We start from the raw sequence: 16,583 nt of genomic DNA, 5'->3' as shown, positions 1-16,583 counted from the left end.
TTGGCTATCAATTTTGTCAATATTTCTCATTATTTTTTTTATGTAGCTTCCTTGCGGTGGATCGGTAGTCATGCATAGCCGTATACCATTAGTGTATGCGCACCAAATTTTGCCTGCCTCGACTTCGCTAAACCTCGAGCATTAAACTGCTAAAATCCCACCGCCTAACTCAATTGGCGGTTCAAATCTCCCGTCGCCCCCACCCGCCTCCCCCACCCTCCCGCCCTCCGCCCAGCAAGCCCTATCAGCCCTATATTCCCTTACTTGCTCACCCTCTCCTCTGCCCGATTAATCTGCCATTTGCCCCGCAGCCTAAACACCCCTCGCCCACCTTCTCCGAAATCAATCCCCACCCCCTCGTAATCGCATATCACCTCCACCGAATGAAATCCACCGAGAGTTTTGACGAAATAGATTTTTTTCCAACCATGCCAAGCGAGGCTCTCTCTATGTGGAGGGAGACCGCCGCAAATTTGCAAACAACTATTTTTTACCTCCTCATGCGCGCGGTTCTCTTTTTAACAAGAACATATTCCCAGCGCAAACATCAATTGAAGTGGTCAAAAATTATAATAAAAGTGTACTATTGCATCAGCTGTTTTCATTAATGTATCCTGATGATCTGTACGAATTATGTATGAATTTTTTTCACTTCTAGCAGGGGGCAATTCTGATGAGCTATAATTTACGCTGCACCGCACCACCTAATGCAGTATCTGTATTTCGTTACCTTAACCAAGTTATAAAATTAATAGCTAGCCCATTTTAAGAACGTAAATTCATTTGCTGTCTTCATTAGTGGCATTAATGAATTGAATGAAATGTCTTCGTTTCAGTATTTTTGCTCTAAGGGCGTGTACTAAGATCTGTAAGTGTAAGCCAATCAAATTGAATGGATATTATTTCTTCATTGTAAGCCAATCAAATTGAATGGATATTAATGGATAACTTCATTACCTCCAAGTGTCCGCATGGAATTGCGTGTAAATGGTACTAATTTTTCACCCTTTTTATTAAAAATATACGCATAATAGGCATTAGTGTACACAAATTCAGTAAATTGCATTACCTTTCGCGGACTATTATTAATTTGCCTTTATCGAATGATTTTGGTTTCCTTACACCTAAGTGATTTTCCCACCATTCACTTATACCTTACTAATTGCTGTGTTTCTCCTTTCATCCAAGAGGTCCTCTCTGAGTTCTATGTTTTAAGTTTCCTTGCGCTTTATAATTGCCCGCACGCATTTTATTTTCTTTGACATCTCTATTGCACTAATATACTTTTAACAATTTGAAATTAAACACTATTTTGGGATGAATTTTGATTAAATTAATGTTAAAGTGGATGCACTCTTAGAATTTTGCGGAAATTAATATCGGTTCCTCCTTTCTCGTTTTTCTACACCCTGAGCATTTACAAGGTCGACGTGCCTATTCTCTGTTTATTATATGCCGCTATTGCCGTACCATGGAGTGCTCGATACGTATGGCATTTTGGAAAGGTTCTTTCCTTGCATGGCGGAAGAAGAGAAGGCGCTGCACTGACTCGCCTGCGCCATTTTCCCTCTCCGTCCACTACTCCCTTGACTTTTCACTCCCTTTGCGTTTTGAACCGCGCCCTTTGGAAGCTTGGCTGAAGCAGTGACCGAGTCCATCTAATGAAATGACCCCACGCCCTCTTGGCTCGCCCTCCCTCGACCCCTTTTACTTTGAGCCTGACCTCGACGACAGCAACTTCTCCTCCTCTCGCTCTCGGAAGTCCTGATGAGTACCTCATATTTCATTTCTTCACATTGCGTACCTATTTAGCATCGTCACCCTTATATCTCTACAATTGAGTCTCCTAATATGCATGCCAGTTTGCTTTTAAATGTTCGCTAAGGAAGACAGAGGGATCTGGATGTTGATGAAACCTAATTACATGCACTTAATTCCCTTACTCTTATCATAATAATACTGAATGCTTCCTATTTTAATACTAGCCTCATTTGTTAGTTTGCACTAACTTTGAGCGCTCTCTGCATTTCTAACTTCACTTTTGCCCGCTATTAACTTAGACACGATTTGCTGAGTCAAAATTCAATTCACTGTTTTTCTTCCTCAGCACTTGATACCCTATAGTCCTCTATCTTAATCCCTATTAGATTTTCCTTTTCTTATTACCCTTTTAGTGTTCAATGCGTGTGGATAAAACTTTTTAATGTAAATTTTTTTTTGTTTAAGACTTCGATTACTGAAAATTCCGACCCGATTTCGATTTATATTTATCTGGACTTTTTGTACCAGAACCAAAAAGTGAATTCCTTCATTTTTGCATCCCTTCGCGTGCCTATCCAATTAAGTTGGAGACGCTGAGGAAATCGTAGCGTTAAAAGAAAGCACTGAGTTGAGAAATAATTTATTTTACAGCTAAATTTGTCGCTGTAAATTTGTTATGAAAAAGGGAAACATCTCGCATTAAACTTGAGATGCGAGTGATATCGACTTTACCTTGGCTCATATTCATTGCTATATCTATTATAAAGTTCATAAACCCGGTGTAAACCCGGAAAACCATCACCTATGAAGTCCATATTTTACATTACATGTGATTTTTAGTCAATCAAATTCTTTATTCGTCTGTTTGACTCTATTCTGGACGTTTTAACCACCGATCTTCGAAGGAGCAAAGAGGAATAGGGGTCGCTGCCGATGGGCCCCAAAAATTCGTAGCAGGGGTTATCTCGGTGGTGTTATCTGAATCTTTATTGCTTCCTCTTTAAAGGCTCATTCATGAATAAATTCCGCGCGATGATATTGAGAGCCATATGGTGGCTCCGAGTTTTATAACGTAGACGATTGACATCACATTGAAATGGCCTTTCAAATGAGGTTTCTCATTTTATCGCCGGAGCGCGTATGAATCGCTGAACAGCTGCAGGGTGTACGCCGTATTTTCTGCTTTTTATGCTCTCACCGTCGATTCAAGCGGAAAATTTAAATATTCAGCACATCCTAATGCACGCAATGTGCAAAGTATTTGAGCGAGGCCTGTATTTGAGGAATTGACTGTCACCTTTTTAAAAAAAAATGGAAAATTATGAGCGCAAAGGGTATGCAAAAAGAAAATTATACATTATTCTGCGTTTCAACTATTTTAAATTACTTAAAGCTAAATCATTTACTCACATGAAGTTAAAAAAAAAGAAAACATTTACGATCAACTCGGTGCTAAAATAACTATACATTTATTTTGCTGCCATCAAAGCCATATTCCCGAATGATATTTTCCCGTCATCTTTAAGTGATTTTGCAATAAATTAGTTGTTTCTCAACCACGGGTATAAAGTAAATTTTTCCTTGGATACGTTTTGATTAGCTTTCAGTAATTTTTGACTTCATACACCAAATAATTTAACACTGCTTGCTTCTGTCAAATCGTTTCCATTTAATGAAATTGTTCTCTCGCGTGCTAAGTTTGATGGCTTGATAGTGGCATTTTATTGCATTTCACACTTGAATATGACGCATGTGTTCGCCATTAGCGATTCCGCATTACGTAAGCTTCTTTCTTTTGACTATATGCAAGCGATTTCGAGCAAGAGGCCACCCTTATTTGACTCTAAGCTTAAAAGTGAACCTATATTGAGTAATTTTCAACTAAGTATGTGGGGTAAACATTCATTGAATGAAAAAATGTATTTTTGATATGATTTTTTAATGATGACGAGTTTGTCACATTCTCATTGAAAATTTCTTCGGTTGTATAGGTACTTAGCCCCAATTATCGGTGTATTTATACATTGACTTTCACATTTACGTAGTCTGTTATCATTTTTTAACTATGGACTCATGTGGGCATTTTCCTGTCCAAAACTATGCGTAAAATGTCTTCCTTTTGTTAATTGTGAGGTTGTTTACATACATCGCAGTTAGAACGTTATGTTATGGCAGTTTTGGGGGGATTATGAAGTTTGTTTTAGCTTATCACAGATTTTATAAGGATTTGAAGGAATTCGCTCTATTTTAAATCTTATCAAATGAATATTTCTTCACTATAAAATCTATGCAGCATTTATTGAGATCTAAATTTCCCGATAATTCTTTTAAATCTCGATGGAACGCTATCTCTCTTCACTTCTCACTTACTTTTATTTGAATAACAGTTTAATTGCTCGCAAATTAAGTTGCTGGGTGATTCAATGAGATGAATACTCTTCCACAGTATAGTCAACCTTGTGCGTCTTTCTTCTCCTAGCCTAACCACAGTGCAATAAATAGTGAAAAGTACTGAAACTGTGGAATACATTTTATGAATAGATAATTGACGAATCTGGTTCACATACAGTCTGTATTGCAAGGACCGTTGAAGGTTGATCGGGAATTTCACCTGGTCAGGTTCTCCAACACTATCTCGGCCGACGTTTCGATGTACCAGTTATCCACCTTCATCAGGGCATGCCCTGACCCGGTGGAATTCCCGATTAACCTTCGACGATTCTATGCGCCACGAAAGTCTAGAATAGAATGTTTCTACATTGCGCGTAAAATATGCTTGAGTGGATGTAGAATAGTATTTCGTGAAATGAAAGGCACGTTATTAGTCTGAAGCCCTAAAACAGTGCCTCTCGAGTGATGGATTATATATACTACACGAGTGCATTGCTTTCTTTATTAGGTGGACCAAGAGCCTTGAGAATGATACTAGATCTATAATAAAATTTTCTGGACCTAAACGATCACATATCCATAAAATGAAAATTGCAACTTAACCAAGGACACAAATGAATAAACATTGCAAATAAATACAATTGCAATGGTTCGCCCGACTCGGAATCGAAATTCGCGAAGAGAATTTGGTTGGTGGTTGGGAATATAATGAAAATAAATATTTCCTTCTCCGAGTTGATCTCTAACTTATAAAATATGAAAGGCGTAAGTTTCCACCCCCTTTTCATGAGTTGATGACCTCGTTAGAGTTCTGGTCCATTTGCTCGTTCATGAAGGCAGGCCTTTTATCAAGAGAAACAATCGCTCGTGTGATGAGCGTAAACAGCAGTGGACCACGAGAGGACCAATCAACAAGCTGAGGAAAGCCTGAGGACTTGTACGACATGGGACCATGGCGTCATTAACTTATGTACGTAAGGGATAAGACCCACCGTAAATTTTCCGTCGCTCAAGAAGAAGGATTCTATTTTTCATTCACATTTTACCATTTTAAAATTCAAACTCGGTTAATTACTTGTACATTCGATACAAACTGTGGTCTCTTTGGAAGAGTCGCGTGATCATGTTCAGAGCTTTAAGTACGATATGAAATCTTCATAGCGGTCTCGTAAAATGCATCGCAAAAGGATCGAGCGATCCATTTCTATAGAATGATACACTTTCATATATTTCACATACTGCTCCCAATCCGTCAAAGAGCGTCCGCTGGTCGCATTCCGCTCCGACTCATCGCAAAAGGCTTTCATTTGAGGCCGCCAGGATTCGATCCCGTCTCCGAGGAAGTGGGTTCCATAGCGACCATCCCCGCTGTATCTCATAGACATACCGTCTGCGTGGTCCTCACACCTGCTCAGAGAACACATCTCTCCCTTACGACTTGTTACGATTTTTCTTTTTTCGCGGCTAATTTCTCTTATAGAACACCCGATGTCGCCTGGCAAGCATTTATATTTCAATATATTCAAGAATTTATTTAATTAATAAATTTTAAAGGCTTATAAATATGTATGAAGGTTACAAATATGAAGATATTATCCGATTTAAATAAATTATTTTCCAAATTACGTTGTTCAACTTTACGTTGTTGTTACTGCTAACTAATACCAATTAAAATAACAAAAAGCGAAAAAAAACTTAATTATAAAAATATTTAAAAACTCCTTCCTGAGCAGTACTGCCAAATGAGAGTAAAATTAAATATTATGCTTTAATCAATGAACAGATCAATATAATATTAATATGGGGGACATCAGCACAGAGAAAAGCTTAGAGAAAATGTTGACAAATATTATAGCATCTATTACATCTATATTCTAAGCAGTGGCGGATCAAGGTTTGGGACAAGGGGATATTAAAATTCCAGCAGTGCAAGGGGTCGGAAAATATTACCATTCTATGCAGCGTAAATTGGATACTTAAGGGGGGGGGGGGGCTGATATTTTCAAGGGGATATTTCAAACTATAAAGGAGTGGGGCGACACGAAAAAGTGGGAGCAGGTTTGGTGGGGAGCGTGAAGAACTGTCAGCATCTTTCTTTGTGATACCACGCCACGATGAATGCTTTATCAATACTTTGGACTGGCAAAGAGCCCACCAATATTTCAAACAGGGTTAATCACAGATATGTAGTTTAGCCGTTGTGCAATTGGCACGAAATGATATCGACTACCGTATCTTATCAATTTCTAAGTAAATTTTTCCATTCATTGGCTTCATCCCTCTATAGAAATCTTTTGGTTTGCTTGAAATTATTTTACTAGCGAAATCATTCAATTCCTGTGCTTTTTCACTGATACGTATCACTATCTCACCTTTTTTGCTTTAAACACAAATACTTTTGTATACCGAATAGCAAACAGCTCTGTAGTCCAAATCCATTGATTCTATTTCTAGCATTGACCGATTCTGACTGCTGCAGCCGAACGACTCTTGTGAACGGCTGCAAATCATTGCGAACACTGATTAAGGACATCACTGTTGTTAAGTAAAGACATGTAGGTACCTCCGGTATGTGGCTATTTATATCAAATACAGTGGCTTGAGAATAAAATATCCTGTGGGAAATATTTCAAAGCAGGTCAGAAGTTATAACGGTTGCCGCACCTGATTCATTATCATTATCAAATTCAGGATATCACACTATTCTAGAAGTAGTTTCAAACGATAATTCATCATAATTGGCATTTTTGCTGTACTGATGAAGGAATTTCAAATTAGTGGTCGTGATTTACGCAGACATATTTGATGAAGCCAACTTACCGCTGGAGGTCAGGCAAGGAAATAAGCTTCTTCCTTTGGGCTTTCCTTTCCCTCCCAATGAGTATTGACCTAAGCATGGTTTCATTGATTATACGTTTTCCCTCGATATGATTAAAATGATTTAATCTCAGGAACTCCAGTAACCTCGAGAGTCTCGATGCTATTTAGGTTTTCGTTGCCATAGATATTTTGTTTATAAATATTGGCATAATATGGTATTAGAATAGAATGTCATTCCTCTGTTTAGAAAATTACTGCTATCAATTTTTTGTTCATGGAGCTTTGCCACAGTGAAACCAGAATAAGTAATAAATTCCTTTTTCTCCGTACCGAGGCTGTCTTTGTGCTATTTATTGTTGAACACAAAAGTGGCAAAAATCTCTTATTTTGCTTCGATGTTTGGAAATTATAAAACGATTTTAGATTGAAGTATGTCATGTTCTACTCTATTACTCATGTTTCTTGGCTAAGCATGAGAAGTCTTATTGCACGATAGGGTGTGAATTACTTCTTTAAATCATAACATGTGTATGAATTAGTAGCTTCAAGCATTTTTACATGATATTTAGCCTGAAAAATCGTATTAAGGTATTTATGGAATGTTTTTGCATAAATAGAAAATGTCTGAGAAAAATATTAAAACATGGTTTCGAAGAGGACCAGGTTTTAAGAAGCCGTGTCATTTTGTTTTTTCATGTCTACCGCAATAACCTCTTTTTTTTAGCTTGATAACAGCTCAAAATTGTTGTCATCATTGGGTTTAGATTGTTTCCAGCACTATGAATGAAATGTTTTTATAGGTATTTGGTTTGAGGGTTTTTGCGTTCATCGTTGCATTTCCTTATGTAAAAGGGCTTTTCGTCTTTTTACTTAAACTGAGCCACTAAGTGCTGCTCATATTCCACCGTCTTCATCTCTCAATTTCCATTTAAACGACTCCAATCATCCCACCCCTAAAACCGATACAGCTGATAATTTGTCTCTCCGCCGTGTCCTGCCCTAATGGGATTTATGTGCAGGCGCATGCTCTCACGGCTGCGCAAGTCCCTCGGGCCAACTATCCCAACCCCTTCCTCCTTCAACCACACACACACACACAGATTCTTGGTGTCAACGGGCGCACTTTTTTCACCGAAAATAGTTCCCAATCCCTTATACTTTTCGAAAAATTTTACAATGCACTTTCACCTTTTCAGGCGTGGATGAAAATGTATTCTTCAATCACCACCAATTTTTGCGGTTTCAATTATAAAAACGTTTGTGCACAGGATTTCCATTTACCTCGATAGCCTCGATGTCTTTTTCATTTTGTTTCCGTTAAATACATCAAAATTGTTGTTGCTGACATCTTCAGCTGTGAAAAAAGCTGTGCGGGCGAAAATAGTGAAATAGTGATTTTGTATTTAAATATTCAGAAGAGCTCGGAAATTTCACTGAAAATTTGAATTTTCAATTTGCGCGTTACGACGTATTTCTCAGCTCACTTTGGCCAACTCAATAATGTCCGGAAGCTAGGCGAGGAGAAATTTTGTTGGCTAGGACACTCAAAACGGGAAAATGCACACAAATTGTTTTAGGAAGTTCCGTCGCCAACTTGCTGTCGGAGTAGTTAGGGGCGCCGGTGGAGACGGTTTAATTGGGACCACGAGGGACTTGATGCCCTGCGATGATGATGATGATGATGGAGCGGGCTGGGTGGAGAGGGGTGCTCAAGAGGCGAAAGTCGTTCGCTTTAAATGGATTGACTCGTTAAAGCAGTTAGCGGCTCCTGATACGAGGGCTGGTGGAGGGGCCGAATTTGCGCGGTGGCCCCAGGGAACGATTTCCTCATTAACCAATCATTACCGGACTCCTCCTCGCGGACAAATATTGCGTCTCCTCCGCACTGACGACCCGCGCCTCAGACCAAATCACTCGAATATTGGTGAGTATAATTTAGATAAGGCATTTAATAATGATCACCTCCGTCTGTTGTTAGCCATTCTATAGTCAAAAGTGGATAAACCTTTTTTGATTTTAAAAAGTTCAAGTTTTTAAATTTTTAAAATCATTGAAGTGTGGTTCTAGAAGAGGACTTACTTCAAAGAGAGGAACATACGGTAATAGAATGGTTGTAGCAATGGAGAGATTCACCAGGAGCAAGCTTTTATGGCAATAAGGCATGGACTTTGACAGCAGCAAAGAGGTCATGGCTGGAGGCTTTTAACATATGGTCTTGCAGAAGCAAACAAAATGGATATGAATAATTTGGTATTTGTAAGAAGAGGAAAGGAGAGGGGTCTGTTGTAAACCTGGGATAGAAGGCGGAATAATTTAATGGGCCACATCATGAGATTCGATTGTTCGACTAAAATTGCTTTCGAAGGAGAGATAGAATTGATGGCAAAGGAAGGCCTCGGAGAAGATGCATAGATTAAGTAATGAAGGATGCAAATCAGAAGAGTAATGTAAGATTAAATACACCAAAGGATGAAGTTCGCCATGAAAAAATATTTGACTTAGCCGGGATTCGAACCCGGATCTCCCGATTGCCGGTCAGGCGTGCTAACCAATTACACCACCAAGCCATCTTCTCAGAGCGAACTTCGGGATGGGTTTTACCGAACAAGATGTTGACGTCACAAGTCCACACTGTGGCACATGTGGCGGGGGTCGTGCTTACTAAGCCACTGTCGGGGAGAAAAACCCTTATTTTCCGCTGGTCTGCGGCGACGATTTTCAAAGCACTGAAGGAACAAGTGACTTTGTACGCAGTCACGCGCACGGGTGCAAAGTTAAATACACCAAAGGATGAAGTTCGCCATGAAAAAATATTTGACTTAGCCGGGATTCGAACCCGGATCTCCCGATTGCCGGTCAGGCGTGCTACCAATTACACCACCAAGCCATCTTCTCAGAGCGAACTTCGGGATGGGTTTTACCGAACAAGATGTTGACGTCACAAGTCCACACTGTGGCACATGTGGCGGGGGTCGTGCTTACTAAGCCACTGTCGGGGAGAAAAACCCTTAGGCCCCTTTCAGACGCAACGGCTTTTCGCCGGCCGCCGTCCACGGCCCCGCGCCGTGAAATTCAGGCAGCTTTCAGACGAGACGACTTTCCGCCGGTCGCCGTTCACGGCGCGGCGCTCCGTGAAATACAGAGAACAGTACGGCAAGCAATCGGAACGGCCATCAGCGACATTTATTCAATAGTTCTTGAGTCGTTATCATGAATAGGTGCGAATTTTAAAATAATAATTTAAATTATTATTTTAAATGTTTATCTATAGTGCTGATATAAATTTTATTTATTATGCTTATATATAAAATTTAAATTAGGGAACCTCGATACAAATATGAAATCTGTAACTAGCCAATGAGTAACTCATTTGATAGGTTATTATTATTTAATTTCTTTTTAAAATTATTTATTCAAGCATTAATTTTTTAGACAAAGGAAACATAAAATTTCATTACTAAAGAAAGATAATGTAATAGATCTTAACACTTTCATGTGAGCTGGGGAGTGCATCATAATGATTTTTCATTCAGTCCGATTTTAGAATTTTTTATTGTTCACTTCTCAAAACATTATCTATCAGAAATTCTTTCCAGTACTTTCAAATAATTAAAAAAAATCAAACAGGAAGAAAAAATACAAAGAATTTTTATAAAATACAAAAAAAATTTGATAAAGTTGAAACCTTTCGCTGCATCCCAAATCCCAAAACACTATACCACTTCTCTCACAGAATAAGTTGACTGGTTTGAAGGCGTAGAATTAAATGATGCTGGAAAATGAATTGATCCTGCGAGAGGAGAAGAAACTGCTCGCAACTGCTGTATCCTCTCCAGAATGTTCAATACCTCGATTTGGGAGTTAACTGTTTCCACATCATTGAGGTTATGCATGCTTGGTAGAGTTCCTTTAAAAAGTTTAAATGACTAGGCTCCTCTTTTCCTCAGGCTCCACTTTTATGTCCATGTAGGATTATAAAAAAAGGATCACCGAGTTACCTCGAAATATTTACACCACATATGCAACAAAACCTATAGAGAGTGATATCAAAAGTCCACCATGCCATAGCGACCACCCGCGACGCCGAAGTAATGATCGATTTTTCGAACGTGCGGCACAGTTCGGAGCTTTCAGCTGGCCACGGGGAATACAGTGCTCGACGGATGTTGGAAAGTGAATTTTTTAGCAAGTTAATTACGTATAAGATATAATTTATTTAGTGCCACATTCAATTTACATTTCACATAACCTAATTCCTTCGTTATATTTATCGATATTTATCGTCGATACGATACAAATTGGTGGTGTAATTGGTAGCACGCCTGACCGGCAATCGGGAGATCCGGGTTCGAATCCCGGCTAAGTCAAATATTTTTTCATGGCGAACTTCATCCTTTGGTGTATTTAACTTTGCACCCGTGCGCGTGACTGCGTACAAAGTCACTTGTTCCTTCAGTGCTTAGTAATGTAAGAGTTAACCCATTTACGGCCAAAGGTGTGAAAACGCACCATTTTTTAATAAGTTCTTGAAAAAATATCTACTCCGTTATTTAATAGTTTTTCCATAGTAAATTATTCATTAGATGATAAACTTATTTATAAAACCATTTTCTTTAAGAATTTTGGCGTGATTATTTGGTAATAATATTTCAAGTTTACTTAATTTCTTGCTCATCGAGAGCTATCAACTTAATATTTTTTTACGAGTGCACTAAGAATCTTTATGAATCCTAATACTAGTATTATAATTGTACTAATAATGCTTAATTACTCAGATTTTTTAAAATTAAATAATATATTTAGAGATGTACAATTTTAACACTTGAATAAAATGGTGCGTTTTCGCACCTTACGCTCCTTTCACACAGCACGGTTTCGCCCGTACGGGAGAAAACCGTACGGTTGTAAGTGATTTAAAAGTAGTTTTCACACAGCACGGTCCCGTCGTACGGTGAGAGACTTCAGTTGAGCATTGGCTTGAGTCGGATGTGCTCCTGTCTGTGTGTACTGCTTAGCTAAAATGGATCGAGAACAAGCAATTGCGCTGTGGTTGTGGTACCGACGTCGGAAGAGACAAAGAAGAAGTCGTCGTATTCACTGGGTGCACCCAATTAATCAGAGGAGAGAGGAAGCTGGACTTTTTTATACTTTGTTTGATGACCTAAGAAGAGATGAGAACAAGTTTTTTAATTATTTTCGTATGTCATATAGCTCATTTAACGAACTTCATGACAAACTACGTGACTCTCTTCAACGCCAATACACGAACTGGAGAAACTGCATAGAACCAGTTCAAATGCTAGCCATTACATTGAGGTATGCAACATTGAATATTTAATACATCTGGTGCATGAATGTAGAGTTTTTTTTCGATAAATTGAAAACTAATACGCTATCTTTTACTAAGTTTCACTTACTTTTCAGTTGTCTAGTAAATTAAATAAACTTTCAAAATTTGAATTGGGGAAGAAATTGAAATAAATAGGGGCACTAAACTGTACTGTCTGTACTGAAATGACAATGTTTTATTTACAAGTTATCTTTTTATGATATTTCTTGGAGTATAGGTCTATGTAAACCAAGTTATAGCCAACGTTTCGATTTATTAAAATCATCCTCAGTATAAGAACAGAATAGAATACACAAAAATTTTTGACATAAGTTATCTTTTCTAATTTACAAATCACTTATGTGGTAAGTGTCACCAAAATCAAAGTCATCTGACGCCGGAGAAATTGTAGATCGTGTAGGCGTCTCGTGAATGTCCTGATTGGATTCTTTTTTCCCTCTGGGAGCTGAATAAGACTGGGGTGGAGGTCGAGCGATATTTGAAGATCTTGCCGGGAAAATAGGGTTGGGCTTAATAGGAAGCGGTTGCACTTGAGTTGAAGGTCCTTGCTGACAGATGTTGGGGTTGGGGTCAATAGTAAGCGGTTGTACTTGGGTTGAAGGTCCTTGCTGACTGAAGTTGTGGTTGGGGTTAATAGTTAGCGGTTGCACTTGGGTTGAAGGTCCTTGCTGACTGAAGTTGGGAAAATATAACGAAGAAAATTGCTGTTGGGAAGGCTGAGGAGCAGGGTGATTGACAAGTGGTGGATTTGGTATTGGCATAAACAAACCCTGTTTTTGCATGTTTATCTGTTCAACAACTTTTAATACTCCCATTTGGAATTGGAGAAATTCATTTTCGTTGTATTTCTCCACGTGAGGCAAGAGGCTTTGAAAAAATGCCATTTTTGAACAGGTCGCCTTAGGTTCCAGAACCTTCAGCAATTTTCGTTCAAATTCGTCTTCTTTCTTGTGTTTTCTTTTGGCTGCCGGAGTTCTGACCGTTGGTGTTGGAGTGGCTGAACCATCTTCAGCAGTCGGTTCTGGATCATCGACATCTTCTTCCAGCACAACTTCTGTATTTTCTCCAGGATAATCTTCCAAACTGTCAGTAGTATCTCTGACTTGATACAGTTTGTTCAAGAACTGCATCTGGTCAGCAGCAGCAGATCCGCTCTTCTTGTTGTCTTTGGTAGCTTTCTTGGACTTAGCATAACTGTCTCTGAGGTTCGTCCACCTTTTAATTACTTCTTTTCCTAAAAAAAAGGCTACAATTATTTATAAATTTCTCATAGGATTACTGATGTAAAAAAAACTATTCATGCTTTTTTTATGATTCAAGCATGGCATTGGATAATGAGATGACGAGTAAATATTCTAAATGTCATAACGAAGAGATGGATACGCTTACTTTTTTTAAGGAAGAACAATATCGCAGGAGTACATTCAGGCACGGCGGAACGATTTCAGACAAGGGGGGTCAGTAGTGTTAGCAAACAGTTAAAGAGTGAACGTAAAATCACCGAAAAGTTTTAAAATCGGAACGATGTTGGTATTACGAAATGTTACTTTACCATATTTTGATGTTATTTGTGAAAGCTGACCCCTTGACCCTATGATTCTGTAGTCCCTACGTACATTTGCAAGCGAACTAATTTAGTAAAAATACATAATTTTTTCAGGTACCTGGCAAGTGGTTGCACTTTTACAGACTTACACTACAACTACCGGATTGGAATTTCTACTGCTGCAAAAATTGTACAGGATGTTTGCACAGCAATCTGGTCTATACTGAGAGAAGAGTGCATTCCAATACCCACAGTTGAGACTTGGGAAAAAATAGCTTCTGATTTTGGAAGAGTTGCCAACTTCCCTCATTGTTTAGGTGCTGTCGACGGAAAACATGTGCGTCTAACTTGCCCATTTAATAGCGGATCTATGTATTACAACTACAAGGATTATTTCTCCATTGTACTAATGGCAGTAGCAGACTCTAATTACCGATTTGTCTACGTTAATGTTGGAAGCTTCGGTAAAGAATGTGACCCAACAATTTTTAAGAGATCAAGTTTGTGGAAGTCTATTGTAAATGGAACTCAAATAATTCCTGAGGAGAGGGTTCTCCCAGGAACTGAAAGTCCAAAAATCCCTTACTTTTTCATTGGAGATGCAGCCTTCGGCCTACACAAAAACTTATTAAGACCTTATGCGGGGACACACCTGACGGTTCCCAAGAAAGTATTCAATTACCGACTAAGCAGGGCTCGAAGATATGTTGAATGTGCCTTTGGGATTCTTTCTAATAAATGGCATATCTTCCATCGTCCTATTAACGTACAGCCTGATTTTGATGTTTTAATTGTCAATGCTTGTTTAGTATTACATAATTTTGTTCGCGATCGAGACGGCTACAAACCTGAAGACACGAACATTATTACAGGTTTAGAGGACATGGAACCACAGAACAATGTAAGAGGAGGTTTGGCTGCAAACAATGTTAGGAATACTCTATGTGAATACTTTGTATCAAGTGCTGGAAGTGTTCCATGGCAAATGTCGAAAATCTAGTTTTGATGTATTACCTCGTTTAGGAGCACACATTTTTAAAAACCAATATTTTTTATATATCAATTTCTTTGAAGGTTTGATAATATACAAAATATTTTGTGTAATTGAACTGAGCTGTATTCTACCAACTATTGACAAATACAATTTTTCAAGTATGGCCTTGTGCAGTTATATTGATCCAAAATACATGTTTGTTTCAGTTTTGGTTACAATATGTAAAGTGATTTAGTCGCTAAAGGTTGTCTCAGGTTAAGTTGAGGCAGACTTCCTGCCCGGAGGGGTTGACCTGCACAATGGCAGGCCCGACCCGACGAGTAGATCCCATTAATCAAGCGTCGCCGAATACATAACTTAAGAACGGAAAGGCAGGGGATAATTTTGAAAATGTAAAAGATGCATTATTTGAAAAAATCATCTTACTCTATTTTTAGTCATAAAAAAATGAACTCTCGCGTGTTTGTGCCATGTTAATCGGCTGACTTTAAGTGTTTGAGCAACTGTATATTTTCGTTAATTTTAACACTTAAAGTTGGGCGATTAACATTTGACAAACACACAATTGTTTGTTGTTTAATAACTATAAAAATACAGCATAAAGCTTTTTCTCAGATGTTACATTTATGATATTTTCAAGTTTATCACTTAAATTTCTGTTTTGAAGTGGTGCATTCGGCGACAATTGAATAATGGGATTTATTCGTCGGGTATCCTAGAGTCGTTTGACGGCCATATGTTTTTCCCATTCTAGTATACTCTACAATGTTTGCTTAGAAATCAACAAACCTAATTTAGATTAATAAAATGATTATAAAAGAACACTGTAGGCGAATTTATGAATGTTAAATATAATAATGATTGATTGTTAAAGTACACCTTCATTCTGCAAATTTTATGTGGAGTAACATTCTATAATAAAATAATAATAATTATGTTAATATAACATTAATAACATTTTATTTATTACAATTTTTGATATACCTATAGTTATATACTAGCATTCCATTAGTTGTATTCTAAAGAAAATACAGTACTTATTTATCTGTTGCTTCAACTAAGAAGGATTTTGTTAAGGACAAAAGATGTGATTTTACTCACCAAAGAGATTTTTTTCCTTATTGTCGATGACATCAAAATCAGGTTTCAGCGCCAAACAAACTTCACTCCAAGCATTTCGCGTCGCATTTCTATCTTTAAACACTTCAAGAGTCTTGTCCCACAACACAGGCTTCGATTCTACCAAAGATATAAGCACCTCAGCGTCAATTTCATACATTTTCCACGGAGAACTGAGCAGCGTGCACTCGCTAGCGAACCAACCGTACGACTGAAACCGGGCTGTGTGAAAGGGGCTAACTACTCCAATGCGCCACTACGCAGTTCGACGGGGACGGCGACCGTATGGTTCTAGTGGCAGACGGCAGCTGTATCACGGCGATAAACCGTCGCCGTATCAGTGTGAAAGCTCCCATCTGATTCTTTGCGCCACTATTGGAATGTGTCCCGTACGGTTTTCCGCCGTACGGGCGAAACCGTGCTGTGTGAAAGGAGCGTTAAGCGTTTGGGGGTATGGCGGATTAGGACTGAGGCACCGTACCGAGAGACAAATGTAGCAAACTAATATTGTACGCCACCCTGTAATTAGTCGGTGAATCAATTTAATCACTGTTGGGTTTTAAAAACCATTAAATGCACTTTCTTATCTTATTGGTCTCACA

General features: G+C 38.5%; 1 protein-coding gene and 2 non-coding genes across 6 annotated transcripts in view; 1 reads left to right on the top strand and 2 right to left on the bottom strand.

The window, feature by feature from the left end:
- LOC124168473 (nucleolin-like) overlaps positions 1-16,583 on the top strand; it is an 817,942-nt gene that overhangs the window by 554,240 nt on the left and 247,119 nt on the right. The window lies entirely within an intron of this gene.
- Trnaa-ggc lies at positions 9,467-9,539 on the bottom strand. The gene has a single exon. It is a non-coding gene; the product is annotated as a tRNA-Ala (tRNA).
- On the bottom strand, positions 9,788-9,859 carry Trnaa-ggc. The gene has a single exon. It is a non-coding gene; the product is annotated as a tRNA-Ala (tRNA).

This window comes from Ischnura elegans, chromosome 11 (assembly GCF_921293095.1).
Source record: "Ischnura elegans chromosome 11, ioIscEleg1.1, whole genome shotgun sequence".
Classification (NCBI taxonomy): Eukaryota; Metazoa; Arthropoda; class Insecta; order Odonata; family Coenagrionidae; genus Ischnura; species Ischnura elegans.
Note: the sequence above shows the minus strand (reverse complement) of the source record. Positions and strands in the feature narration are given on the sequence as shown.